The sequence below is a fragment of the Mustelus asterias genome, chromosome 30 (assembly GCF_964213995.1).
Source record: "Mustelus asterias chromosome 30, sMusAst1.hap1.1, whole genome shotgun sequence".
NCBI lineage: Eukaryota > Metazoa > Chordata > Chondrichthyes > Carcharhiniformes > Triakidae > Mustelus > Mustelus asterias.
The window spans coordinates 8,688,405-8,715,631 of NC_135830.1; the positions used below are offsets into that span (position 1 = coordinate 8,688,405).

The 27,227-nt window shown below is 42.7% G+C and overlaps 1 non-coding gene across 1 annotated transcript; it reads left to right on the forward strand.

Annotated features, from left to right (window-relative positions):
* The first annotated feature begins 10,411 nt into the window (after nucleotides 1-10,411).
* On the forward strand, nucleotides 10,412-10,484 carry trnar-acg (transfer RNA arginine (anticodon ACG)). The gene has a single exon. It is a non-coding gene; the product is annotated as a tRNA-Arg (tRNA).
* The last annotated feature ends 16,743 nt before the right edge of the window (nucleotides 10,485-27,227 follow it).

The following is a 27,227-nucleotide window of genomic DNA, read 5'->3' on the forward strand; positions in this document are numbered from 1 at the left end:
CGCCAGCTCACCAAAACATCCTTAAAATGGGAGTTCTCAATACCCAGATCTATGATGAATTAGTGGAATTGGGCATCTGGAATTAGAGATGGACCAGATGAGAAACCATACCTACAAATAAAACAGGAAAATGTTCGTGCAAACAGTGGAGGAGCTAAACCAAGGGGTGCGTGCCATAATTGTAGGAAACTGGGTCACTTTGTCAGGCACTGTAGGGCTCCAAAGGGGGGTAGTGAAATCTGCAAAATGGCAGATAATGAAGGATGAGGGAATCTGCAGGTCCTCTCATTGACGTGTACTTATCAAAGAAAAAAGCATTAATAAAGAGGATGCAAAAGGATGGCTGGGATACGTCTCAGACCTTAGAGTAGCAGAAAATGTGGATATATAAAGAAAAGAGAAATGAGGCAAAGAAGATAGGAGTATTGTTAATACATCAGTTAGCTGGACTAATTGAGCAAGATAGAAAAAAGATTAGAGAACTAGAATTCAGAATAAGAGAATTGGAGAAACAAAACCAAGTCTTCGAAGAAAAACAATAGAGAGAGGAAACTGTTCCTCTACCTCCTAATGAGTCCACACAGGGACCACCCGCTCCTCCTGAGGAGTGGGAAGTGCTAGAATACAACTCAGCACCAGTAACCCGGAGGGGAACTGGTGCACGGCCAAAAGCAAAATTATAAACCCGTCACCCAGTGTAAAACAGAGATTCAGAGAGTATGAGGGAATGCTCCCACTTATTGGAGCAGAATTACCACAATAAAACAATTAAGAAGAGGGATCAGTGAATGTGAGAATCAAAGGAAAGATAAAGAGGTATCTGGCTTGCCAATGTTGTTCCAAATTCCCGATACGAATGAACAGGAGTGGTGGAATTGACCCAGTGTAGATAATCACCAGACGGCACTATACTCAGTCCTGAAACACTTAGACGAACAGGGACTAAAGGCGAGCCCCAGGAAGGCCCAAATAGGGAAAGCGCAGGTGTTATATTTGGGACACCTGATATCCCAGGGGACCAAAGAAATGCCACTGGACAGGAAAACAGCCATTCAGCAAATGCCAAGACCAGTAACCGTCCGAGGGGTAAGGAAGGTTTTGGGACTGTTTAATTACAGCCGCAACTTTATACCAGAATTCGCAAGGCTAGCCGAACCAATACAAAGGCTAGTAAAAGGGGGGAAACCCGTTCTAGAAGTTATCGAATGGGGATCAGAACAGGAAAGGGCACAGAGTAAACTAAAAGTAGAACTAATGAAGGCTCCAGGACTTGGACTGCCTGACGCTAGTAAAGATTTTCCTATCTATTGTAATCACGAAGGGGGGTTTTATTCGGCAGTAGTCACACAGGTCCATGGGGACAAACAGCGACCCGTGTGTTATTATTCCACAGCGGAGGGCCCCGTAGTAACCGGGTTACCCAGATGTATAGCCGCACTAGATTGCGCGGCATGGGCAGTAAAGGTCAACAAGCCCATCATAATGACGGGGAAGATTGTTTTACACACCAAACATACTTTGGTGGAAATGCTGAACACAGGAAAATTGCGGTCTGTCTCAAACATGAGAGGGGCGAAGTGGGAGGCAGTGCTTCTCCCACCCACTAAGTCCATCACCATTGTACGAGACATGGGAATGAACCCCGCAGAAGGAATGTTAGGTGAAGGGTCTCCCCACTCATGTGGGGACGTAGACGAAGAGGTAGAGGAGAGTAGAATAAAAGATGCGCCCCTGGAGGCACCATATTTGGTCCTGTTTGTGGATGGATCACGGAAATGTGCAGATGTAGGCCCATTACGGTACAGGATTAGACGATATGTATCAGAGTTAAGCTCCCAATTGAAAGATATGCGGAAAACAGTATGGGACAAACAAATAGTGATAGATGAGCAAAATAAACTAGAACAGACCCCGGAGGTACCCCCGGCGGGCAGCAAGGTTATGGTAAAAACACTACCAGGAAAACCTGGATTTGCCCCCAAATGGAAAGGCTCCTATGAGGTCATTATCAGTGGAGACACCTGTGCCTGCATCGATATGTAAGGTCGGGGTGTCTGGAAGCATTGGACTCAGTTAAAGGAATACACCAATTACCGCAACAAAACAGTTAAAAGGGGAATAAAGGGTTAAAAGAAAACAAACAGGTTGTAAGTTTCTCTCACTCGAGGGAGGGAGAGAGAGAGAGAGATGTAAGATGTAATTGCGATCGAGAGCCTCATGCGGTGGAATGGGGTATAGCAGATCAATGCGAGTTTAATAAATTACGTTCCCCAGTAAATTTTACGATAATGCATCGGACAGAGATTTGAGGAATGTGGGAATAATAGCATTAGGTTACATCTGAAGAGTCGTAAGGAGAGTTACTGCATCTGCCTGTGGAAAGATAATTATTTTAGGAGGGATATTTAAAAGTGATAAAATAAATGGATTATTTGGATCAGGCTTTTGTTAAATTTGAAAATGTATTTTTGATAGAACTGAAGTTGAAAAGATAAATAACTTATTCCTGCGTATTTGAAATGATGATTAATCACTTGTTTATGTTCCTCTGAGTTATAAGACTTGCAGTAATTTTAAGATTATAGTCAAAATTTAACAGAGAAGGGAGTTACATAAGATAGAATGGGAGTGCGTGTGTCATACTGGGAATTATTATACTGCCATAATGCATTCTAATTAAAATGTGTTACATGGATCAACCATGAAACTGTATTAAAAGACAGACGGGCTAAAAGGGAGTGCCCGCCTATAATACCAAATTGACAAATTAATATAATTAGAGATGAGGGAAATAATTCAGTGGAATAATGAGATAAGAAAATGCTGGGGAAGTATTTGTTACAAACGGTTAAAGATTAAAGTGATAAGATTTCTTGAATTTACTTCTGTTTTGAGTTGAATTACAGCTTGGAAGGCAGCAGCATAAAAGCGACTGTTAATCAACGGTCTGTATTCTTAAATGTTTTACTTCCATCCCAGTTTAAGATGTTAAGTCTGAATAAATGTTGGAAGCTTCCATGTGTGTCTGTGTGTATCTGTGTGTTTAACAACGTGATTGCGTGAATGTTTTGTTGTTGTTCGTTTTAATGTTGAGAAAGGAGTTAAACCTTGGAAGGACCATGTGGCCTTTCCTTGTCTTGAAGTTGAAATTATAAGAGTGTAGTTGAGAAGTTAAAAAAATCATAAGTAATTTGGTGAAAAATAGAAAAGCAGGAACAAAAGAATGAGGTGAATATACTGTCTATGAGTCAGTTTAAAGTCTATCAAATCAATGAATCGTAGTTCCGATTATCCCAAGTTACAGCAGGAGATTAAATCAGTTAAAACCTCAGTTGTGAATACAAATAAAGACGTTGTCCTTGAGTATTTTTAATTTGCATTTGATGCCAACCATTGAACACCATGAATTATTGGAACTTGTGTTGCCAGTTAGTTACCGATATGAAATTCAAGACTTGTGTGATGTTCCGATAACATGCAACAAATTACATCATTTAAATCATCTCACATTGATTATAGTTCTGATAGTGTAACTAGTTAAAATTATACACTGCCATTGGAATTGTTCTATCTATTGTTCAAGGTTTTCCAAATCTAAGAACACTGCAAAGCTTAGAACCTAGCCAGCTAGGAAGCAAACCAAAACATTTCTAATCAAGTAACTCTTGTTATTGTTACATGTATTGTGCTTGTTACTGTTCTGAAAGTGCAAGGAATTCTGATCTGGAGCTCAGTTTAAAAATGGAAACAGATTAATTTAAAATTAAATTAAGAGGGTTTTGAGAGACCCGATATAATATATGTTGTGTATTGATAAAAACATAAGTCTGTGAAAAAAAGGCTAGTTATTCCAAACATGTCACCATTCTTTGCCATAATTTGTAATAACTTGCACAATTAACATTAACATGACAGGAAGTGAAACCGGATTACTTAAGAGAGAGAGAAAAAGAGTTGGAGACTGGCTTTGCAGCCAGACTCAAAAATCTTGCAGCATTCGACTGCCCACAACAAACTGCTTATTCGGTTATCTGTGTTTTTAAAGAGCGGTGTCTGACAGCATAAACTATTGGCATCTATGACCACGAAACACTGGTGTTTACCTTGTGAGACAATCTGTCTATAGAAGGATCATTTCTGCTGAAACATTGCACTTTCAAATGTGGACAAACAAATGATCAAATTAGATATAATGTAAAAATACATCATATAACGATCGGAGTTGTATGGTATGTGATTTAAATGAGAAAAGCGATGCCTTTTGATAGAATGTCCGGCTGCAGCCAGTGCAAAGTGTTGTGTGATTCGCACTAAGCCAACTGAAGGGTCTGTTTATTTCTTCAGAATAAACTTGACTGATCTGAAGTAAATATGCCTTTCTTTAAGCATTGTTTTCGAAATAACGGTTATTTTAGAGAAAGGAGAGGGAAAGAGAGCAACCAAAAACCAGCCTGAGATTGAACAAAACAAAACATCTGTTTCTAAAGCATAACTAAATTAGATATTATTATTACATACAAGCAGTCTCCAGCGACATTAACAACTTGGCCATGAGAAAGTTTGTTTACCTTACATTGTACTTTCAGAGAATTCAGCTAAGTTTCTAATTGGACTCAGAATTCCAAGCTGCCGAGGCCAAATGAGCTTAAATTAGCTTAAAGCATAGCACAATTAATTACATTGGGCAAAACTACTTTGCACTGGCGAAGGCCATACAGACATCGGGAAAAAAACGTGGATGAAGGTATTGCCCACCATACTAAATGAGTTTAAGGGTTGCTACAAACCAAACAACCAGATTAACCCCTTATGAGCTAATGACAGGACGGACGATGCAATTACCAAAAAGCACCATAACAGGTGGGACCGATGTAGGTCCACTAAAAGATAAAATCAAGAGATATGTTTTGGAACTAAGCACCCAACTAAAAGGGATGCATAAATCGGTAAAAGACAATCAAGAAATAAGAGATGCAGAGAGAGCTTGACATGCTCCCTGACAGTCCCAACAGTGGGATGTCCAAGTAAAAATATTACCTAACAAATCAAGGCTTGTACAAAAATGAAATGAGCCGCATGAAGTTATAATTAGTGGAGATATCTGTGCCTGTATATACTCAATTGAATATGCTGAAATTAATTGGAAAAATATGTGATATACTCCACTTACAGATATAAGCAAACAAAGTGACCTCCAAGCAAGCTGAACGGGTTCGCGGATCCGCGGTGTTGTGCGTGGGCGATATAGCCTTTGGACCATTGTATAACGGTCGGGCGGGATATTAGTAAGTGATAAGATGCTTCTCATGCTGATGCTCACGACCCTGGCCCTGTTAGCCATAGCAGGAGAATATAAATTGAATTATGAGGAGTTAGGGATGAAGCACAATGATCATCTCTGTAACGATGACTCTGTCTATTGTATGAACATCTTTGTGTATATGTCTTATCTGGTACCAGGAGAGCATCACAATCGAATCTGACCAAGTGCTGGGTCTGTTCACACATTCCCATGCATGGAGGAAAGGGAGGAATTCCCTTATTTCCTATCCATTTATCAGCTCTAGAAGTAATTGAATGGGTTTTAAATCAGAATGGAACCCAGAAAGGGACAATGCAACTGACATTTAAAACCCCATCGGGTACCACTATGCAGGGTATCAGCAACAGTGATGTTGTTTCAAGGCTAGGGGGCGGAGGGTGCACTTTATCGTCCTTTAAGAAGAATTACCAGCCCGGCTACGACAGATCAGGATCCCCACCCTACTTTGTTGTGAAAAATAAACAGAGGGAAGTTATCTGCCTGACAAGAAATGGAACCATACCTGTTGGCCGTAGCTACTGTATACAACAGATTGATATCACTGATGACGCTGAGGCCATGATACAGGTCACAATCCAGTGCCCCATAGCCACTGTCCCGGTTAGCCTCTCCTCCGCTTATGTAAGCGAGATGACTGCATATAATGGTACCTATTTTGTCTGCGGAAACAATGCCTATCCGTGGCTTCCCTGGAATTGGACAGGATCGTGTTATTTGGCATATGTGGTGCCTTATATTCACCATTACACTGACTTATGGGACCACCCCGAAATACACCTGCTTAGGGCTAAGCGAGCCATTAGTGAGACAGAACGGTTCTTCATGATAGCCTACCAATTTTTTGGGACGGCAAAGACAGCACAGGAACTGATACGGATGGCCTCAACCCTAGAGAAAGTTGCAAATAAGACTAAGGATGGGTTCGAGGAGGTGAGCACGGCCATCTCTGAAATGTCAGCAGAGGTCGTAGCTATTCGGACTGTGGCGTTACAGAACTGATTGGAACTCGATTATGTGCTAGCCTCCCAAGGAGGAACATGTGCCATAGCTGGCTTCGAATGCTGTACGTATATTCCCGAAGCTTCGGAGAATATAACTCGCTTAGCAGATCATATTAAACAAGTAGCAAAAGCAATACAGGAAGAAGGGAACCAATATCATGAGTATAACCCTCCTGGCTGGCTGGGGCAATGGTTGGGTCGTGGGGTTCATACCTGATGCATGGATTGATTGTATTAATTGTAATTGTAATTACTTGCTGTGTTTGTATGGCATTATTGAATGCCTGTTGCAAAACAGTAACAGCGCGAATTATGACAGTCGCAAGTGTACAGGTGGAGGGGGCAGACCTCCCAACTAAGGAGCTAGGCCCATTCCCCGAAAACATGTGGTTCTGAGTTGGTCATAAATGCCATGTTTGGACCTGGCATCCGACCAAAAGGGGGGAGTGCAGTCGGGAATGGGTTAATGAACTTTGTCACACTTAAGCATTAAGACCCAAACTCTGTAATTTTGTTGAGAACACTGCAGAGTCCATGTTTTTGTCAGAGTTCGGTGTTTTTCATGTCTGTGCCAGATAAAAGGAACAGCTATTCATCTGTCTCCATTTGTTATCAAGAAATGCGATTGACCCAGCTCGAAATAAGCTAAACAGTCTCCATTTTTATGTACCTTTGTTTAACACGATGGAGTTGACATGTATGCCTTCTGTCTTTGTATGACCATAGATTCATATATATATATATATTCATCATACGTTATTCATCTTATCCTGATATAAAGTATTATACAAATCTGTATGTAGATTAGTTAACTTGTTTGTGCAAAACCTGTGATGTTGTTTCAAGAATATAAATGACGAACAATCGTGGCCTTGGAGATCGGACAAACTACGCAGAGGAAGACACTGCTAAAACAACAAGAATCTCACCATGAACAATGACAGCCATCTCAGGTTTTGCAATGTAATGAGGGCGGGGCCCGGGACATATATAAACTCTGTTCTTACTTGTGTTCGATGAGAAGGCTGGGGGTTCACTGTTAGGAACCTCACTTCTCCCACAATTGTGAAAATAAACACTGCATTTTGAACCACTAACAGTGTCAGAGGTTTTTTACCTACAACAGGTGCACCATAGAAAACATTCTTTCGAGTTGTATCACAGCTTGATATGGCTTCTGCTCTGCCCAAGACCGCAATAAACTACAAAGAGTCGTGAATGGAGCCCAATCCATCACTCAAACCAGCCTCCCATCCACTGATTCTGTCTACGCTTCCTGCTGCCTCGGCAAAGCAGCCAGCATTGTTAAGGACCCCACGCACCCCGGACATTCTCTCTTCCATCTTCTTCCTTCGAGAGAAAGATACAGAAGTCTGAGGTCACGTGCTAGCCGATTCAAGAACAGCTTCTTCCCTGCTGCCATCATACTTTTGAATGGACATTACCTTGCATTAAGTTGATCTTTCTCTACATCCTGACAGTGACTGTAATACCACATTCTGCGCTCCCGTTTCCTTCTCTATGAACAGTACGCTTTGTCTGTATAGCGCGCAAGTAAAAATGCTTTTCACTGTATACTAATACATGTGACAATAATAAATAAAACTAATCGTTTCATTTCTCCTGACTTCCAGACTATTCCTGTTGTTACATTTCCTCCCTCCTGAGTTTCAGTCGTTTCAAATTCCCACATTTTTCACCTTTTCCTGTTGTAATGAAAGGCCATGGATGTAAAAGATGAGCTTTGTTTCCCTGTCAACAAATTCTGCCTGAATTCCTAAGTTTCTGCAGCATCTTCCGCCTTCGCTGCAGTTATCTGATCGGCTGTGAATGGCCAAGAGAACATATTTTCTTTCAATCAGTGGCTGCTTATAGGCTCCTTGATGCAGGGGTATGAATCGCATTTTGGTATGCCTTAACCACCGAGATCCCGAGTTGAAATCCGAGACTAGCCCTACTGTTTCTTCTTATCCCTGTTACATCAAAACATCGAAAGCAGGAGTAGGTCATTGGAACATCATCTACCATTCATTGTTGTCATGCCTGATAATCAAATTCAATACCCTGATCCGCCATTTAGCCCCAAGAGCTATATTAAACTTCTCTTGAAATCATAGTGTTTGGCCTCAACTACTTTCTGTGGGAGTGAACTCTGCAGATTCACCACTCTCTGGCTGAAGGAAGTCTCATCATCTCAGCCGTTATCCTCAAACTATTATCCCGAGTTCTGGACTCCTCACTAACGAGAACATTCTTTCTGAATCTACCCTGTTTCACCCGGTCAGAATGTTATAAGGTTCCATTAGAATCATAGAATCCCTGCAGTACAGAACAAGGCCAATTCGGCCCATCAAGTCTGTACTGACCACAATCCCATCCAGGCCCCACTCCTGGAACTACATGCATTCACCCTGCTAATACCCCTGACACTAGGGCCAATTTAACACGGTCAATCAACATTAGCCGCACATCTTTGGACAATGGGAGGAAACCGGAACACCCGGAGGAAACCCATGCAGACACGGGAGAATGTGCAAACTCCACACAGACAGCGACCCGATGCCAGATTTGAACCTCGGACCCTGGCGTTTTGAGGCGGCAGTGCTAACCAATGTACCACCCAAAACATATCTGCCCAGAAATAGCCAGGATTAGTTGGCAAGAAATGCATTTGCCAATGTTGGACACCTAAGTGTTAAAATAAGCCGCATCCCAGAAGTGACTCGAACACACGCTCCCTGGTTTAGGAAGCCAGTGCCTTACGCGTTAGGTCACTGGGACTATCGGTGAGCTACTGCTGCAACTTTAAAAAGCTGTATATCTCCATCCACATAGACAGTGACTAACCCCAGAATCGAAACCAGGTCCCTGGTATTGTGAGCCAGCAGAACTAGCCACTGTGCCGCCCTCTCCCACGAAGATTTGATCAGATTTCATGAGCTGCAGGTTTTGTTTTTTTCTTTGCATTGCAGACATTGGGATTGGTCCACATGGGGTTTCGTTTGAGAACCTGAGCACAAACTGTGCGGAAACTATCAGCACAACACACTCGCTCGAAAATAAATATATGATCAACAGGGTTGGCTATGTAACTTGACATTCATTTTATCTCCATTCACCTCTTCAGCTGGCCCCATGATTATGGGTTCAGTGAGCTGCCTGGATGTTTCGTTTTGTTCATGTGGGTGTCGCTGGCTAGATCAGCATGCACTGCCCATCAGTATTTAGCCTTGAGAAAGTAGTGGTGAGCTGCCTTCTTGAAACGTTGTAATCCATTTGTACAGGTACACTTACAGTGCTGTTAGGGAGGGAATTCCACGAATTTGTCCCAATGACAGTGGAGGAACGGCGATATATTTCCAAATCAGAATGCTGAGGGAATTGAGTGTGGTGTTGGCTGTGTGGCGTTGGAGGGGGGAGGGGGGAGAGGGGGCGGGGGGGGGGGGTGGCAGGGGCCAGGTGGAAGCGCTCTTGGGTTTGGGAGATGCTGTCTAAAATGCCTTTGGTGGATTCCTGCATCATGCAGACAAGTGGAGAATATTCTATCGCACTCCTGACTTGTGCCACGTCGATCGTGGACTGTTTTGTGGGAGTCGGGAGGTGAGTTACTCCCACAGGATTCCCATCCTCTGCCCTGCTCTTTTAGCCACTGAATAAACTGATAACATGCGTGCTGAGTCAGAATAGGTGTGTCTTCTTTCCTGCTCAGTTTGTCGTGAATTTTCCGCACTTTTGTCTTTTCCTGAATGTATTTTGTGGCTCAAGTAAGGGCCAATGTCATATGATTGTAAGATACTACATTCAGGTAATATTCAATCGTGGATTCACTGGCGGGAGGGGTACGGTTTCGAGTCACGTTGTTGACGCTGGATTGATAACGCAGAGAAGCAGGCTGAAGCTTTGGGAACCAGGGTTCGAATTCCAACACAGCAGGTTAACTCAATTCAAGGCAAAGTAGAATTACTGTAAGTGAGTAGAGAAAAATTTAATTATGCAACATTTCCTCATTAAAATGTTTTGACCATGTTTCTGCCGATTTTGAAGCCTCGGACCGATATGTAAACATTGCTGCATGCGGCTTTGCTGTGGGCCAGTGGCGCAATGGATAACGCGTCTGACTACGGATCAGAAGATTCCAGGTTCGACTCCTGGCTGGCTCGGTGTAATAATTTAACAGTAGTTCACAAACTCCATATTCGTGTGGGTGAAAAATGTGTGTTGACCAATTCAGAGAAATGTTGACCAAATGCAGTCAGCTTCTGTGATGAAATTTATCTTAGCCAATGATTGTTCAAAAAAATGTTGACTATTTTAAGAAAAAAATACTGATAAAGTTCAATTAAGTTTTTTTTTAAAAAATAGTTTATTTAAATGACGAATTCTCGTTAAAGTATTCGGGGAAATATGTTAGCAAGTTTAAGCTACCTTTTAAAAAGTTGGAAATTTCTCGAAAAATACGTGGAAACATTACGTTTTTCAAAATAGTGAAAACATTTTCTAAAACGTTGATGAACTCTGATTAAACATGTTTAATTTTAAGAAGCAAAATACACAGAAATGTTTTTTAAAAGTTGACAAATTTCAGTTAAATCAGATGGAGGAATTTCTTTGGAGTAAGTTTAGTTTTGAAAAGTTCAAATTAGCCAGAGGTTTCTGGTTTGTGATGCTGGGATTGTTGTCCATTGGAGCGAAGGAGATTGAGGAGCGATTTAATCGAGGTGGACAAGATTAGGGCAAGTTTAGAGGGGGAGGGGCAATTTTTAAGATATTGGGCAAGGCGGGGGCGAAGAAGATTTGGAAGCAACATCTTTTCCACAGCGAGTGCTCAGGACCTGGAACTCATTGCCTCCGAGAGTTTTGGATGAGGTCAATTTCGGTAATAGAAATTCTGAGGTGGACATGGACCTCCTGAGAAAGAAGATGGGTCTCCAGGAACATTCTTTAGGCAGGTAGATGGATCTCCTCGGTGACATTGAATCTGAAGATCAACCTGTGGAAGCACACCCCTTCCCCGGCCACCGCCCCCACCCACTGTTGAGAACAGTACAGCACAGGAAACAGGCCCTTCGGCCCTCCAAAATGTTTGACAAGAACCCCGCTGATATTAAATGCAAGGGCATCAAAATCAAAAATGGTATTTTGGAACATTCTTTCTTCGTTGTAGATATTTTCAAGTTCATATAACGTGAAAAAGGATATGCAAAATATTCAGACTGTTGAATGGGAACTCCCGACATTGTTACAAGGACAGCATTAACCATTTACCTCATTGTCACCACCTCAGAAGCTGTCTTGGCTAAAGGGCCAACATTGCGGTGAATCCTCGTTTCGGTCCCGCTGTGGGGAAAACAACTTCATTGATTCACTGGCCCTGCTCTGACGTAATAAACTGGAGAACAAAGGCTCTGTGAGCTGATTGGATGAATTGGAGAATCAGGGACATGATTGGACGTCACCAGTTGATTCGTTTGGGAATTAACCAATCGCTGGAGAGACCGGAAATACATGTAAATATCTTCACCCAAACAATTACAGATTGAACCCATTCTGTTTAATTCCGCAATAAACTCGCTGCAAACATGTTGGGTATCATTTTGTATTCGTTTCTCACTGTTCCAGCTCTTTTGCCTGGTAAGTCTACAAGGGACATAAACTTCTTCTTGCAAGCGATGTCGACAGTAATTTAGGTCCGCTTTGCTGTAGATGATAATGTGATCCGTGTTCTGATGTTATGAGTTACAATAGAATGATAATAACACCTTAACTTTCAATATTTCTAAATTTCTGCCGGTGTCACTACTGGAGACTCAATATCAAAGGAGCCGGTTACAGCGATGAAGTTTGAATGGGACTCAAAGAACAAAGAACAAAGAAAGTTACAGGCTCTTAGGCCCTCCAAGCCTGCACCGATCATGTTGCCCGACTGAACTAAAACCCGCTATCCTTCCGGGGACCATATCCCTCTATTCCCACCTTACTCATATATTTGTCCGGACGCACCTTAAATGTCACTATCGTATCTGTTTCCACTACCTCCCCCGGCAGCGTGTTCCAGGCACCCATCACACTCGATGTAAAACACTTACCTCATTAATCTCCTTTCAACCTTGCCCCTCGTACCTTAAACCTATGCCCCTTAGTAATTGACTCTTCCACCCTGGGAAAAACCTTCTGACTATCCACTCTAGCCATGCCCCTCAGAATCTTGTAGACTTGTATCAGGTCGTCCCTCAACCTCCGTCGTTCAAGTGAGAACAAACCAAGTTTCTCCAACTTCTCTTCTTAGCTAATGGGCGGCATGGTAGCACAGCGGTTAGCACTGCTTCCTCACAGCTCCAGGGACCTGGGTTTGATTCCCGGCTTTGGTCACGGTCTGTGGCGTAAGCACATTCTCCTCGTGTCAGCGTGGGTTTCCTCCAGGTGCTCGGATTTCCTCCCACAGTCCAAAAATGTGCGGGTTAGGTTTATTAGTCATGCTAAAATTGCCCCTTAGAGTTCTGAGATGCGTAGGTTTGAGGGATTAACGTGTACATGTGGGGGTAGGGTCTGGGTGGGATTGTGGTCAGTGCAGACTCGATGGGCCGAATGGCCTCCTTCTGTACTGCAGGGTTTCTATGATTCTGATGCTCTCCATGCCAGGCAACATCCTGGTAAATCTTTTCTGCACCCTCTCCAAAGCCTCAACATCGTTCTGGTAGTGTGGCGATCAAAACTGAAAATTATATTCCAAGTACGGCCTAACTAACGTGCTATAAAGCTGCAATATGACTCGCCATTTTTTAAACTCAATGCCCCGGTGACCAATAGATTAACGGCACAGCAGCTGGTGCATATTACATTCAATTGTATCGCCAGGACCGGGAGAAGGTTCCCAGCAAAAAGAACGGAGAAAGCCCCCATCTTCTTGATCTATATCTCTTATTATGGAGATATTTCCAGTGCAAAGGGTGTGGGAACACTATTTTCTGCATATATCGAGAGGTCGAAAAGCGAGGGGAACTTCAGCATGTGTGAGCTGCGGCTGTCAGAAAGCGCGGTGTATTACTGTGGACTGAGAGACGCAATGACAGAAACCAGAGGGAGCCTGGTATGAAAAAAAAACATTGCCCCAGAGTGACAAGATGAACGGACCAGAGAATGGTAATAATATTGGGCTATAAATAGAGCATGATTCACTCTGTGGTGCTTCTATACATTTTCGGTATTGCTGATATTCACAACAGGAGAGGTGATGGCCGAGGGGGTATTATCCTGAGACTATTAATCCAGAAACTCAGCGAATGTTGTGCGGACCCGATTCAACTAAAACAATATCGACAACTAAGAATCTACTGACGACCATGAAGCCATTGTCGATTGTCGGAAAAACCCACTTTGTTCACTAATGTACTTTGGGGAATGAAATCTGCCGTCCTTACCTGGTCTGGCCTACACGTGACTCCAAAGCCAAAACAATGTGGTTGATCTCAACTACCGATGGACAACTAGTGGTATCCATGTCCCACACACAGAAAAAATTCACTGGAATCACTGTTAACACTGTCCTGATAATAAGGCTAATGGACGTATTGAGAAAAAGAAACAAGGACAGAACTATTTAGCCTCCATTAGCTTCCGAGCCACAGTAAGAAAATAAGGGGTTTTTGTGGAATGTCAATTATTGAGCATGTTCAAAAAAATCAACAGCTTTTGGGAGCCTAATGGCATTAAGCGCTATGCAGATAGCGCCGGAAAGTTGCGTTCAGGCTGATCAGCCCTGATCTAACTGAATGACGAAGCAGAATCGAAGGACAGAATGGCCTACTGCTGTTCTCATGTTCCTGCACCCCATTTTTCTACATTCTTCCCCAAGTCAATCGCTAAATGTGTAAGTTCTCTCTGTAAGGATGATTATGTTAATCCAGCTCACGGTGCGTCTGGTTACTGTCTGTTATCTCACCACCTGGGTGTCACACAGCACCACTGGAGACAGAAGGGAGGGAGCTGAGAACATCCGGAGAAAGGAAGCTGATTATTGAAGGCTGGGATTAGACCGGATAAAATCAAACACGCAGCTCCCCTTTTACAGAGCGACAGCGGCAATGCAGCTGCTGTGGGGATCATTCCTGACAGGTAATTACGTGCAAAAAACATTGCACTGTTTCACACGTTTCCCAAGCTTGGTTCCAGACCACAAATTAATCATACGCCCTTCTGACCATTTTCTGTGTTGTTATTTCCATATTTGAGACATGGAGATTCTGTCACCCAGCCGCTCACATCAGATGTGAAGAGAGAAGGCGAGATCGTGACTTTAACCTGTAGCAATGAAACCAAGCACGCTGAATGGCTTCTTCACCACTCTGTCCACCTGTGACTCCACTTTCAGGGAGCAGAGAGCGACTATAGGCTGTACTGGTACCGACAACATCCAGACACGCAGCCCGTGTTTATAGTGCGGAAAGATACTGATAGTTATGAAAATAAAGCAGATGTTTTTAAAAGTCGCTTCTATGTAGCTAATGTAGCTGTGTAGGAGGTAGCTAAATTGACACAAAATTGGCTTGATGACAGAAGCCACAGGGCGGTTGTAGAGGGTTGTTTTTTAAACTGGGGGCCTGTGACCAGCGGTGAGCCTCAGGGATCGGTGCTGGATCCATTGTTATTTGTCATTTATATTAATGATTTGGGTGAGAAAAAAGGAGGCATGTTTAGGAAGTTTGCAGATGACACGAAGATTGGTGGCACAGTGGACAGTGAAGAAGGTTATCTCGGATTGCAACGGGATCTTGATAAATTGGGCCAGTGGGCTCACGAATGGCAGATTAAGTTTAATTTAGATAAATGCGAGGTTATGCATTTTGGTAGATTGAACCAGGGCAGGACTTACTCAGTTAATGGTAGGTCATTGAGAAGAGTTACAGAGCAAAGAGATCTAGAGGTACAGGTTCATAGCTCCTTGAAAGTGGAGTCACAGGTGGACAGAGTGGTGAAGAAGACATTCAGCGTGCTTGGTTTCATTGCTCAGAACATTGAATACAGGGGTTGGGACGTCTTGTTGAAGTTGTACAAGACATTGGTAAGGCTACACTTGGAATACTGTGTACAGTTCTGTTCACCCTATTATAGAAAGGACATTATTAAACTAGAAAGAGTGCAGGAAAGATTTACTAGGATGCTACCGAGACTTGATGGTTTGAGTTATAAGGAGAGGCTGGATAGACTGGGAAATTTTGCTCCGGAGCGTAGAAGGTTGAGGGGTGATCTTATAGAGGTCTATAAAATAATGAGGGGCATGGATCATCTAAACAGTCAATATATTTTCCCAAAGGTAGGGGAGTCTAAAACTAGAGGGCATAGGTTTAAGGTGAGAGGGGAGAGATGCAAAAGTGCCCAGAGGGGCAGTTTTTTTCACACAGAGGATGGTGAGTGTCTGGAACAAGCTGCCAGAGGTAGTGGTAGAAGCGGGTACAATTTTGTCTTTTAAAAAGCATTTCGACAGTTACATGGGTAAGATGGGTATAGAGGGATATGGGTCAAATGCGGGCGATTGGGACTAGCTTTGGATTTTTTTTAAAAAGGGCGGCATGGACAAGTTGGGCCGAAGGGCCTGGATCCATGCTGTTAACCTCTTTGACTTCATGACTCTACGTCTATCTCCAGACCTCGTACAAATTCATGAGTTTAAGTATATTTGATCTCAGCCTGACTGATGCTGCCGTTTATCATTGCGCGTCCAGACTCACAGAGATAGAAAGAAGGCTCACTCTCATTCAGAAACCTGCTTAACACTGGAGATGTGAGCTCGTGGCGACTGAGGATTGCTGAGACTCATGGCCAGATGTTAAGTGAGTTTTCGGCCGCTCAAACACAAACAGAGGAAACCAAGTTAACCGCAGATGCAACTGACACCTAACTCTTTACAGCCGCAATGGAGAAAACAAACTGCAGAATCCAATCTGTCAGGCAGATCCAGCACAGAACCATACTCGACTCATTCTTCCAAAAGACAATCATGCCACTTTTCTGGTCTGGCTCCACCAGTCGGTGGTGAGCTGTATACCAGTGAATGGAAATACCTCAAGCTGCGACACAATTAATGTCCTGGTCGTGGGAATTTTTCAATTGGCTGCGACCACGGTTGGGAATAAAAGCCTTCTTTGTTAATTGGGGACAGTTCTCAAAACATTACAGGCATTGAACCCACCGTCATTGCACTCAACAGCAAATTTCAAAGCTATCTGTGTAGAAAACAACTCGCATTCAATTTCACAGGAGTCGTAAAATCTACAGGTTGCATCACAGTAACAATAATACAAATCAGGAAAGATTTGGCAGAAACATATTTTGAAAATATAATGAATACATTGAATCTCCAGAAAGAAGGCCATTTACCACTCAGCACCAACAGAGGGAGCTCTTGCATCACGTATTCATGACCACTGCAACTAATCAATCAAGAAGTCGCATGGCACTGGGGAATGAGGACTTTCATTATTCTCATCATAAGTCACCAATTCAGAAATCTGCAAACATCCTTATAATTTGTCTTACTTGTTAGGGGACCACTATGTTTGTTTTTGACTCTTTTACATTGATCAAATTCCATTGTTAATGATGACCACTCTCTACAGAACCAACTGTGCCCTGACCTGTGCCCCAAATTTAAACTTATTTAAATGAACCAGTGGCCTGATGCTCTACAATCACAGTTCAATCGAGTAGATGTTTCAGGATAAACCTTTCCCATATCAGATTGTACTTTATATTGTTGACTTCATATATTCCTTGAATTTCTGCTGCCATCTCAGCCATTGCTTCTCCCTTTGTCTATTTATTTTTCTCACTGTGTCTCCGCTTAACTCTCTCACTGACTTGTCATTGTCCTTGCATTTCTGTCGATTCCTCTGCCTATTTTTCTGTGATTCCAAAGCGCCTAATTCCATCTCTCCTTATGTTAGCTGAACAATATCTATTTCCAGCCAATGCAACAGCAGGGAACACAAGTGACATTCAATGGGTATTGCTGACTTCATCTGTCCGCTTCATAGTTACTGTGGCATCCTCATGCTCTCTGCTCACTATGAATTCACTGAATGAGACAAATAGAAAAGACATTTATTGATTCTCAGGCGCCAACTTGAAAACTTCGCAATGAAAGTCACGCCACCCGGTGGTGGCATCGTATGTTGGTCGAGTTTGTGAAACTCTCTTTCACATCCTGAATGAAGTGAATTAATTTCCAGGGGTTCTTCCCCTGCTCTAAAACCCTGACTCGGCCAGAAAATCCAAACAGACATTTTTCAACACACCGGCAGCCTGCGGTATCAGTTGTGTAGTTGTTATCACGTTCGCCTCCAAAGCAAAAAAGATCCCGGTTTGAAATTAGGCAGAAACATTCATTAAACTTTCTCATGTAGGGTGAGGTAAGTCTGTATGATTTCAGTTTCTTGCTGAATATTATCCGAATCTCGATGTTACAGCCATATTATCATTGCTCTGACCTCGGCCTCAAATGCTTTCTCGAAAATCAGAAATGCTGAATTTTATGACGCAATGTCAGGAAAGAAACGTTCCTATTTTGACACCGTGCACATATTAGCATCTGCTTCAGTTTACAACAGAATTTAGTTGGTTTAATTGATGCAGACTAACATAGTTAATCACCATCTGAAACATGTCTAATAATGGTGCGTGCTCAAAAAGACAGACACAACTGATGCTGTAAGTGAAATAAAGGAGCATTCTTTTTTAAAGATCGTTCTCATAATAAAGAAATAGAAAAAAGACACTCAGACAAATGAGAAAATCGAAACTTAGTGCGGATTTATTGGACTTTCCTATCGATGGACAGAATTTTGTAAGCGCCTGAATGTTAGTTGCATCTATTAACCGGTGACTCGATTCCTTTTGTTGGTCAGTTATGTTTGATATAAAATGTTGAATAACGACAAATACTGGATATAACTGGTTGAAATTATTCGACGGAAGATGATTATGATGCATTAATGATTGAGCAGGAATCATTGCTCCCAAAGACATTTCCCAGAAGAACGCTTTTGAATTTTGAAGTTCAAGATGAGTTGTGATATCAGGTGGATAGTAACGTATATGTTCTTGTATTAAGTAACATGGGCTCTCAATCTAACCATGAGAACCTGCAGCAAAACAGTGGAGTTGAACATTGTAGTCAGACGAATTGGAGGCGTGGTACTGTCTCTTGCTTTTGCAGTGTGGTGGTTATCACATTTGCTGAACACACGCAAAGTTTCTGGCTCGAAACCGGGCTGAAACGTTCATTAAGCTTTCTCATGTCGGGTGGGGGGAATCGGTATGATTTCAGTACGTTGCTGAACATTATCCGAATCTCGACCTTACAACCATATTATCATTGCTCTGACCTCGGCTTCAAATGTTTTCTGTAAAATAAGAAATGCCGATTTATTTTTGACGCACTGACAGGAAAGAAACGTTTCGATTTTGACGCAATGCACATAATAGCACCACGTTCAGTCCACAACAGAGTTTAATGGGTTTATAGGTGCAGACTAACATCGTTAATCACCATCTGAATCATGTCCAATAGTAGGGTGTGCTCAAAAGGATAGACACAAGTGATACTGCAAGTGAACGAGAGGAAATGGAGCATATTTCCCTGAAGAATCTTTTTTAAAATCGTTCTTCATAACAAAGAAATAGGAAACAACACTCAGACAGATGAGGGAATGGAGACTCAGTCCGGATCTACTGGACTTTCCAAAAGATGGCCGGAAATTATGCGCCTGAATATTTCACGCCCATAATAAAAAAGCTCAAGCGTAACTAACAGATATCTTTTCAATCCCTTCCATTTAAATGTAGTTGACTTTGTTTAAAAGCTGACTATGGTCAATCAAAAAAATTGTGATCTGTATTACCCAGTGAACCGATTCCTTCTGTTGGTCAGTTATGTTTGCAATTCAGTGATATTCAATTTCAGAGATATTCTATTCATAATGAAGACATGTGTGTTAAATAATACATTGATATTAAATAGTGAAACAAATACTGAGTACAATTGTACAATGAGCTTTGACAATGTCTCATCTGGACTCGAAATGTCAGCTAATTTCTATCCTTACTGCCAGACCTTGTGAGATTTTCCTGCATTTTCTCTTTTGGTTTCCGATTCCAGCATCCGCAGTAATTTGCTTTTATTACTGAGTACAAATGGTTCAGATTATTCGAAGGAAGATTAGAATAATGCATTAATGAATGGGCAGAAATCATTGCTCCCTTAGATATTTGCGGGACGAACCCATTTAAATTTTGATGTTTAAGATAAGCTGAGCAATTAGATTGAAAGTAACGGTTATCTTCCTGAATTAAGTGACATGGGCTCTCAGTCTCACCATCGGAACCTGCAGCAACACAGCGGAGTTGAACATTGCAGACAGGCAGATTTACTCTAACGTGTTTTAAGCTGTTTCTGTAGTATCGTGGTTATCACGTTCCTGTAACACGCAAACAGTCCCCGCTTCGAAACCGCACAGAAACATTCATTCAGCTTTCTCAGGTCAGGTAAGGGAAAATTGCTTGTTTAGCCCTTGGTGGCAAGCCACCAAGGTTACCGACGGGGCCGCGAGGAGGCACAACTTCACTGTGAATGCCAAAACACGCCAATAACATTCACAGAGGTAACTACCCAGAGATGACTCTCTAGTGAGACCCTTCTAAGAGAGTCATAGTTACAACATTATCCGAAACCCGATGTTCAAGGCATGTTATCACTGCTCTGGCATCACTCTCAAGTGTTTTCTGTGAAATAAGAAACGACTTTTTCTGACGCACTGACAGGAAAGTTCGATTTTGACACCGAGCACTTATTCGCATCCCGTTCAGACTACAGCAGAATTTAATGGGCTTATAGATGCAGATTAATATGGTTAATCACCATTTGAAATATCTGATAGTAGTGTGTGTTCAAAAAGACAGATACAAGTGTTACTGTAAGTGAACTAGAGGAAATGGCGCACATTTCACAGAAGAATCTTTTTTAAAATGGTTTTTCGTCACTAAGAAACAGGAAAAGCCACTCAGACAGATGAGGGAACCGAGACTCAGCGCGGATCTACTGGACTTTCCTGTAAAGGGCCGGAATTTATGCGCCTGAATGTTTCACACCCATAATAAAAAAGGCTCAAGTGTCACGAACAGATATTTTTTGATTCTCCTCCATTTAAATGGAGTTGACTTTGTTTAAAAGCTGACCATAGTCAATCTCAAATTTGCGATCTGTATTACCCGGTGATTCGCTTCATTCTGTTGGTCAGTTATGTTTGCAATTCAGTGATGTTCAATTTCAGAGATATTCAATTCATAATGAAGACATATGTGTTAAATTATGCATTGATATTAAATATTGAAACAAATACTGAGTACAATTGTACAATGAGCTTTGATAAAGTGTCATCTGGACTCGAAACATCAGCTCTTTTCTCTCCTTACTGAAGCTGCCAGACCTTGTAAGATTTTCCAGCATTTTCTGTTTTGGTTTCCGATTCTAGCATCCGCAGCAATTTGCTTTTATTACTGAGTACAATTGTTTGAAATTATTGGAAGGAAGATGAGAATTATGCATTAATGGATGGGCAGAAATCATTGCTCCCTTAGATAGTTGCGAGGCGAGCCCTTTTAAATTTTGAAGTTCAAGATAAGTTGAGCATTCAGATTTAAAGTCACGGTTATCTTCCTGAATAAAGTGACATGGACTCTCAGTCTAACCATTGGAACCTGCAACAACACAGCGAAGTTGAACATCGCAAACAGGCCGATTTATATCTGCTGTAGCTTGCTGTTAGCTGTTTCCGTAGTGTAGTGGTTATCACGTTCGCCTTAGACACGAAAGATCCCCGGCCCGAAACCGGGCAGAAACACTGTTGGATCTTTCTCATGAAGCGTGAGAAACGTCTGCATGGTGTATGTTCATTGCTCAACCTCATGCGAATCCAATGTTATGTTGCCTTTGCCATCGGCCTCAAATCAATTTAGGAGAATCAGAAATGCCGTATTTTGGGAAGCAATGGCTGGAAATAAATGACTTGTTTTTACACGTATTCGCAACTCGTTCAGTCCACAAAAGAATTTAATGTGTTTATAGTTGAAGACCAACATAGGTAATCACCATCTGAAACATAGAACATAGAACATTACAGCGCAGAACAGGCCCTTCGGCCCACGATGTTGCACCGACCAGTTAAAAAAAAAACTGTGACCCTCCAACCTAAACCAATTTCTTTTCGTCCATGTCTAATAGTATTGTGTGCTCAAAAAGACAGACATAATTGAAATTGTAAATGGTGCACATTTCCCACACGCATCTTTTTAGAATTTCTCTTCGCAATAAAAAAGTAGTAAAAACCATTCAGACCGATGAGGAAATCGAGAATCAGTGCGGACCTGCTGGACTTCCGATAGATGAACGAGATTTAGGCGCCAGAATGTTTCACAGACAGAATAAAGAGGCATCGACTATAACTGGTAGATCATTCTTAAATCTGTTCCTTTTAAAGGTACTTGATTTTGTTTAAAAGATGAGTGTGGTGATTCTCACGTTCGCCCAACACACGAAAAGTCCCCGGTTTGAAACTGGGCCGAAACATTAATTAAGCATTCTCATGTATAGTGTGGGTCATTTATACGATTTTAGTTAGTTGCTGAACATTACTTAAATCTCGGTTTTACAGCAATTTTATCTTTGCTCTGTACTCATCATTTAAACGTTTGCACCGAGCCAAGCAGGAGTCGAACTTGGAATCTTCTGATCCGTAGTCAGACTCATTATCCATTACGCCACTGGCCCACATGTGAAAACATGAGAGTTGTTGCATATTGGCCCGATGTTTCGAAAGTTTCAGGTAGAAACTTTGTCAAAATTTTGCGTTTACTTGTGAGGAAAAGGTCCATCATTGAGATTGTCTTCCTTCATTTACAATCACCTCTAATTGCCCTTGAATTGAGTTGCTGAGTTAACCCGCCGTGGTGGAATTCAAACTGCTGTCCAAAGTCTATAAGACTGCCAAACCAGTAACCATTCCCCTCAGAGAATCAACACTCGAATATTACTTGAATGTAATACTGTGCATGCATATGACATTAGCTCTTACATATGCCTCAATATGCATTCAGAAAAAAATGAAACTGAAGTGCTGAGTATCCACTGCACACTGACCAGGAAAAATGATGCTCCTATTTTGACTCAACACACATTTTATCAATTCGTGCAATGGTCACAAGAACAGGTCAGAGGCTGGGAATCCTGCGGCGAGTAACTCACCTGACTCCCCAAAACATGTCCACCATCTACAAGGCACAACTCGGGAATGTGAGTGAATACACCCCACTTGCCTGATCGGTGCAGGAACTCACCAAATACACCTTAGACAGCACTTTGCAAACCCAAGACCGTTATCACGAGGAGAATCCCCTCCAAGCCGATCACAATGTTGACTTGGTAATGTATCGCTGAACCTTCATCGTCATTGGGAGAAGGTCCTGGAATAACCGCTCCCCCCGCCACTAACAGCACTATGGATGTATCTATACCAATAGACTGCAGCAGTTCAAGAAGGCAGCTCACCGCCACCTTCTCAAGGGAATTACTGATGGGTAATAAATGCCGGCCGAGCCAGAGACACCCACATCTCGTCAATGAATAAACAGAAACATCCAGCCAACTGCCTCAACTGCCTGAACGGGCAATTGTGGGGTCTCTTGAACAGGTGAATGATGATAAAATGAATGTCCCCTTCCAAGTCAACCCTTTTGAAAGCTGTTTTTCGAGTGAGCGTGTTGTGATGATAGATTCCCTGCAGTTTGTACTCAGATTCTCAAACCAAGCCCCATGTGAACCAATCCCCCCGTCTGTAGCGGGAAGAAATGAACAGAACCTGCGAATTGGGCAATAGGAAACAACATCACAGAGCTCGTCCAGGATTTGAACTCAGCATTTCATGCACATTTGATCTCAAATACCAACATCAGGAATCATACTCCGAGACCACTTGGGGTACTTTAACCAAATTGTTAAATTTTATTCCTATTGATAATTCCATCTTTCGTAAGGTTGTATTAATAATTTGTTGTGAATAGAATCTTGTCATCGCCCTAACCAGCAAAGACTCATAACAACAAAAATGTATGCGTGTGTGCGCGCATGCGCATGTGTGTGTGTGTATATATATTGGTTATCAGCAAAGCATGTCATTACGTCCAATAGGTTAAGCACAGATAGAATTAAAACCTCCCTCTACAATCTGGTGTCACATTATAGGACAGGTATGGCATAGGTGTGATGCAGTACAAATCTCCCTCTACATTATCCAATCACTCATTCTCAGATTCAGTACCGCATGCGTGAGTAACAAACGGTCGCCCTGACCAACGTGAGACCTCCCGATCCTGGGGAAAGTACATCGAGATGGGGAATCATACCGACTGAAGGTAAAAGTAAGAGAGTGAGGAAGGGTCGGCCCTTGACTGCGTGGGGCGGTGCACATGGTGAGTATTAGAGATTCGAGCAGAAAGGAACTTAATTTTCAACTGTACCCATTCAGAGAAGTGCTTCTGAACTCGCATGCAGGCCGTTCATTCTTCTCTACCTGAAGTTGATATGACACGTAAGCAAATCAAATCTCGGAGCTGAAATCCAGAACTTTAGAATGAAAACTTCTCAGCTTCAGGAATGTTGGAACATACAAAGAACTAGACCAGAATCCTCAGGAAATGTTGATATCATGCACAGCCTGTAAAGAACATGATGAGACGGAGGTGGACAGAAAGGTCAGGGCATGAAAGTTTGGAATGGCACTGGTAGATCCCTGGGGTGATATGTAGTGGGTTCAGGGTTATGGCAGCAAAGGAAATGAAGCAGGCAGAGAGAATCCCTCGGGTGATGTTCAGTGAGTTCAGGGGGATGGAGTCAGAGGGAGTGGAGCAGGGAGAGAGGATCCCTCGGGTGATGCTCAGTGAGTTCAGGGGGATGGAGTCAGAGGGAATGGAACAGGTGATATTCAGGGAGATCCGGGGGATGGTATCAGATCGTATCAGAGGGTATCAGAGGGAATGCAGCAGAGAGAGGATCCCTGGGGTGGTGTTCAGTGATTTCGGGGCTTGGCATCAGAGGGAATGGAGCCGGGAGAGAGGATCCCTGGGGTGATGTTCAGTGATTATTTTTACTAGGATGCTACCGGGACTTGATGAATTGAGTTATAAGGAGAGGCTGAATAGACTGGGACCTTTTTCTCTGGAGCGTAGGAGGCTGAGGGGTGACCTTATAGAGGTCTATAAAATAATGAGGGGCAAAGACAAGGTAGATCGTCAGTATCTTTTCCCAAACGTAGGGGAGTCTAAAAGTAGAGGGCATAGGTTTAAGGTGAGAGGGGAGAGATATAACAGTGTCCGGAGGGGCATTTTTTTCAGACAGAGGGTGGTGAGTGTCTGGAACAAGCTGCCAGAGGTAGTAGTAGAGGCGGCTACAATGTTATATTTTAAAAAGCATTTAGATAGTTACATGGGTAAAATGGGTATAGAGGGATATGGGTCAAATGAGGGCAATTGGGATTAGATTAGGGGTTTAAAAAAAAAGGGAGGCATGGACAAGATGGGCCGAAGGGCCTGTTTCCATGCTGTGAACCTCTATGACCCTATGATTTCCGGGGATGGAATCAGAGGGAATGGCGTCTATTGGGGATAATGCATCATCGAAATGAAGTCAGTGGAGTAGTGTTAATTCGTGCAAAGCGGACAGTTTGAAGCAGAGAGTCGCTTTGTTTTCACCAGAAAACGGAGCGTGTGCGTTTCTAACGGAACATGTGGGCAAAACATCTATTTATGTGTTTGAGAGAAAGTGAGAAGCGGGAGTCTCTCTGTCAGATTAAACCGCATTCTCTGGGACCATTTCCAATAATCTCCGTTTATCTGTTGTTTCAGATTGACCCCAGGATCTCCGAATTTCTGCGTGTTTTCCCCTAGTATACCTCATAGGCCCCAATTGCTGACAATCATTGGAAATGTGTCCCAGCTGCATGTTTTTGCGGAAAACATCCCAGTCTCTCATGGTTAATACCCAACTGTTCTAACCGAGTTTTTTTATCTGGCCGGTTGCCAACCTGGCTTCGAACTATTTAATCGGGCAATGGGGAGAGAAAATTGCTCTGATAACCTGTGCTGCAGCGATCTTTGCAGTGTTAGTTTGGGACAGTGCAAAATAAACTTTCTTCTCCCATATACTGTGCTGTATCGGCCTTTGATGTTGAGAACTACCCGTCACTCGACAGTGACAGAACAGTTTATGGGTGAAATCACCGAGGTTCTTCTGGCTGTTCAATCATTCTGTCTCTGGAGTTCACCAGAAAAAGGCAGCGGTAAAGCTGTCGTTAGACAGATAGGCCGCTAGATGGCGCAGTGACTCTTTCATTGAAGAGTCTTGAGTTCAAAAACATCCCAGGCAGGATTGGCGAAAAATCCCTGTCTGGGAAAAGGGGGAAACCGTGTAATAGGGAAAATAGAGCGGTGTCGATGGGCTTTGGACACACAGTCCAAAGAGACACGCAGATGCAGAGAGACACACAGATACAGAGACAGACAAACAGATGCAGAGAGAGACACACAGATCCAGAGAGAGAGACAGACAGACGCAGAGAGAGACACACACAGATGCAGAGAGAGACAAGGAGAGAAAAATTGCAGAGAAATAGACAGAGAGAAATACAGAGAGACAGACAGACAGAGAAAAATATAGAGCGAGACAGAGAGAAATACAGAGAGACAGCCAGATACAGAGAGACACACAGATACCGAGAGAGAGAGACACACATATACAAAGAGACGCACAGATACAGACAGACACACACAGATACAGAGACAGACAAGGACAGAGAAATACAGAGAGAGAAAGGCAGAGAGAAATACAGGGAGATACAAAGAGAGAAATACTGAGAGAGAGACACACACAGAGAAATACAGAGAGCGACACACAGATACAGAGAGAGAGACAGAGAGAGAGAAACTCAGAGGGAGACATGCAGATTCAGAGACAGAGATAAAGTGACAGAGAGAAAGAGATAGAGAGAGAAATACAGAGAAGCTGTTTGGACTGCAGGCTGAAAACAATGTTTTTTTGTCTCTGTTCCTGGTGTTGGAAATTCTGCTGTGGGTGGCTGGTTACCTGAAAGCTAGAGCAACTAATGTTTCTGCCTCGAATTGTGCGAAATGTTCCAGGGCCAGAAAACCTCCGGGTTTCCCGATGACACAAAGATTGGCCAGGTGGTTAACAATGAGGTTGAGTGTCTCAGGTTACATGATGATATAGACGAGATGGCCAAATGGGTGGATAAGTAGCAGATGGAATTAAACCCTGAAAAATGTGAGGTGATGCGCTTTGGAAGGAGTAATTTGACAAGGAAATGTGCTATGAAAAGCCCGACACTGGGAAGTTCCGAAGAACAAAGGGACCTTGGCGTGTTCGTCCATAGATCTCTTAAGGCGGAAATGCAGGTTAATTGGGTGTTGAAAAAGGCACATGGCACACTCGCCTTTATCAATCGGGGTCTAGATTACAAAAGCAGAGAGGTCATGATGGAGTTGCATCGAACTTTGGTGAACCCACAGCTGGAGTACTGCGTGCAGCTCTGGTCGCCACATTGTAGGAATGATGTGAAAGCACTGGAGGCAGTGCAGAGGTTATTTGCCAGGATGCCGCCTGGGATGGAACATGTACGTTATAAAGAGAGGCTGTATAGGCTTGAGTTGCTTTTGTTGGAGCAGAGAAGTCTGAGGGGCGACCTGATTGAGGCGTTGGAAATTATGAGGGGCATGGACAATGTGGATGGAGAGTAGCTGTTCCCCTTAGTTGAAAGGTCAGTGACGAGTGGACATAGGATAAA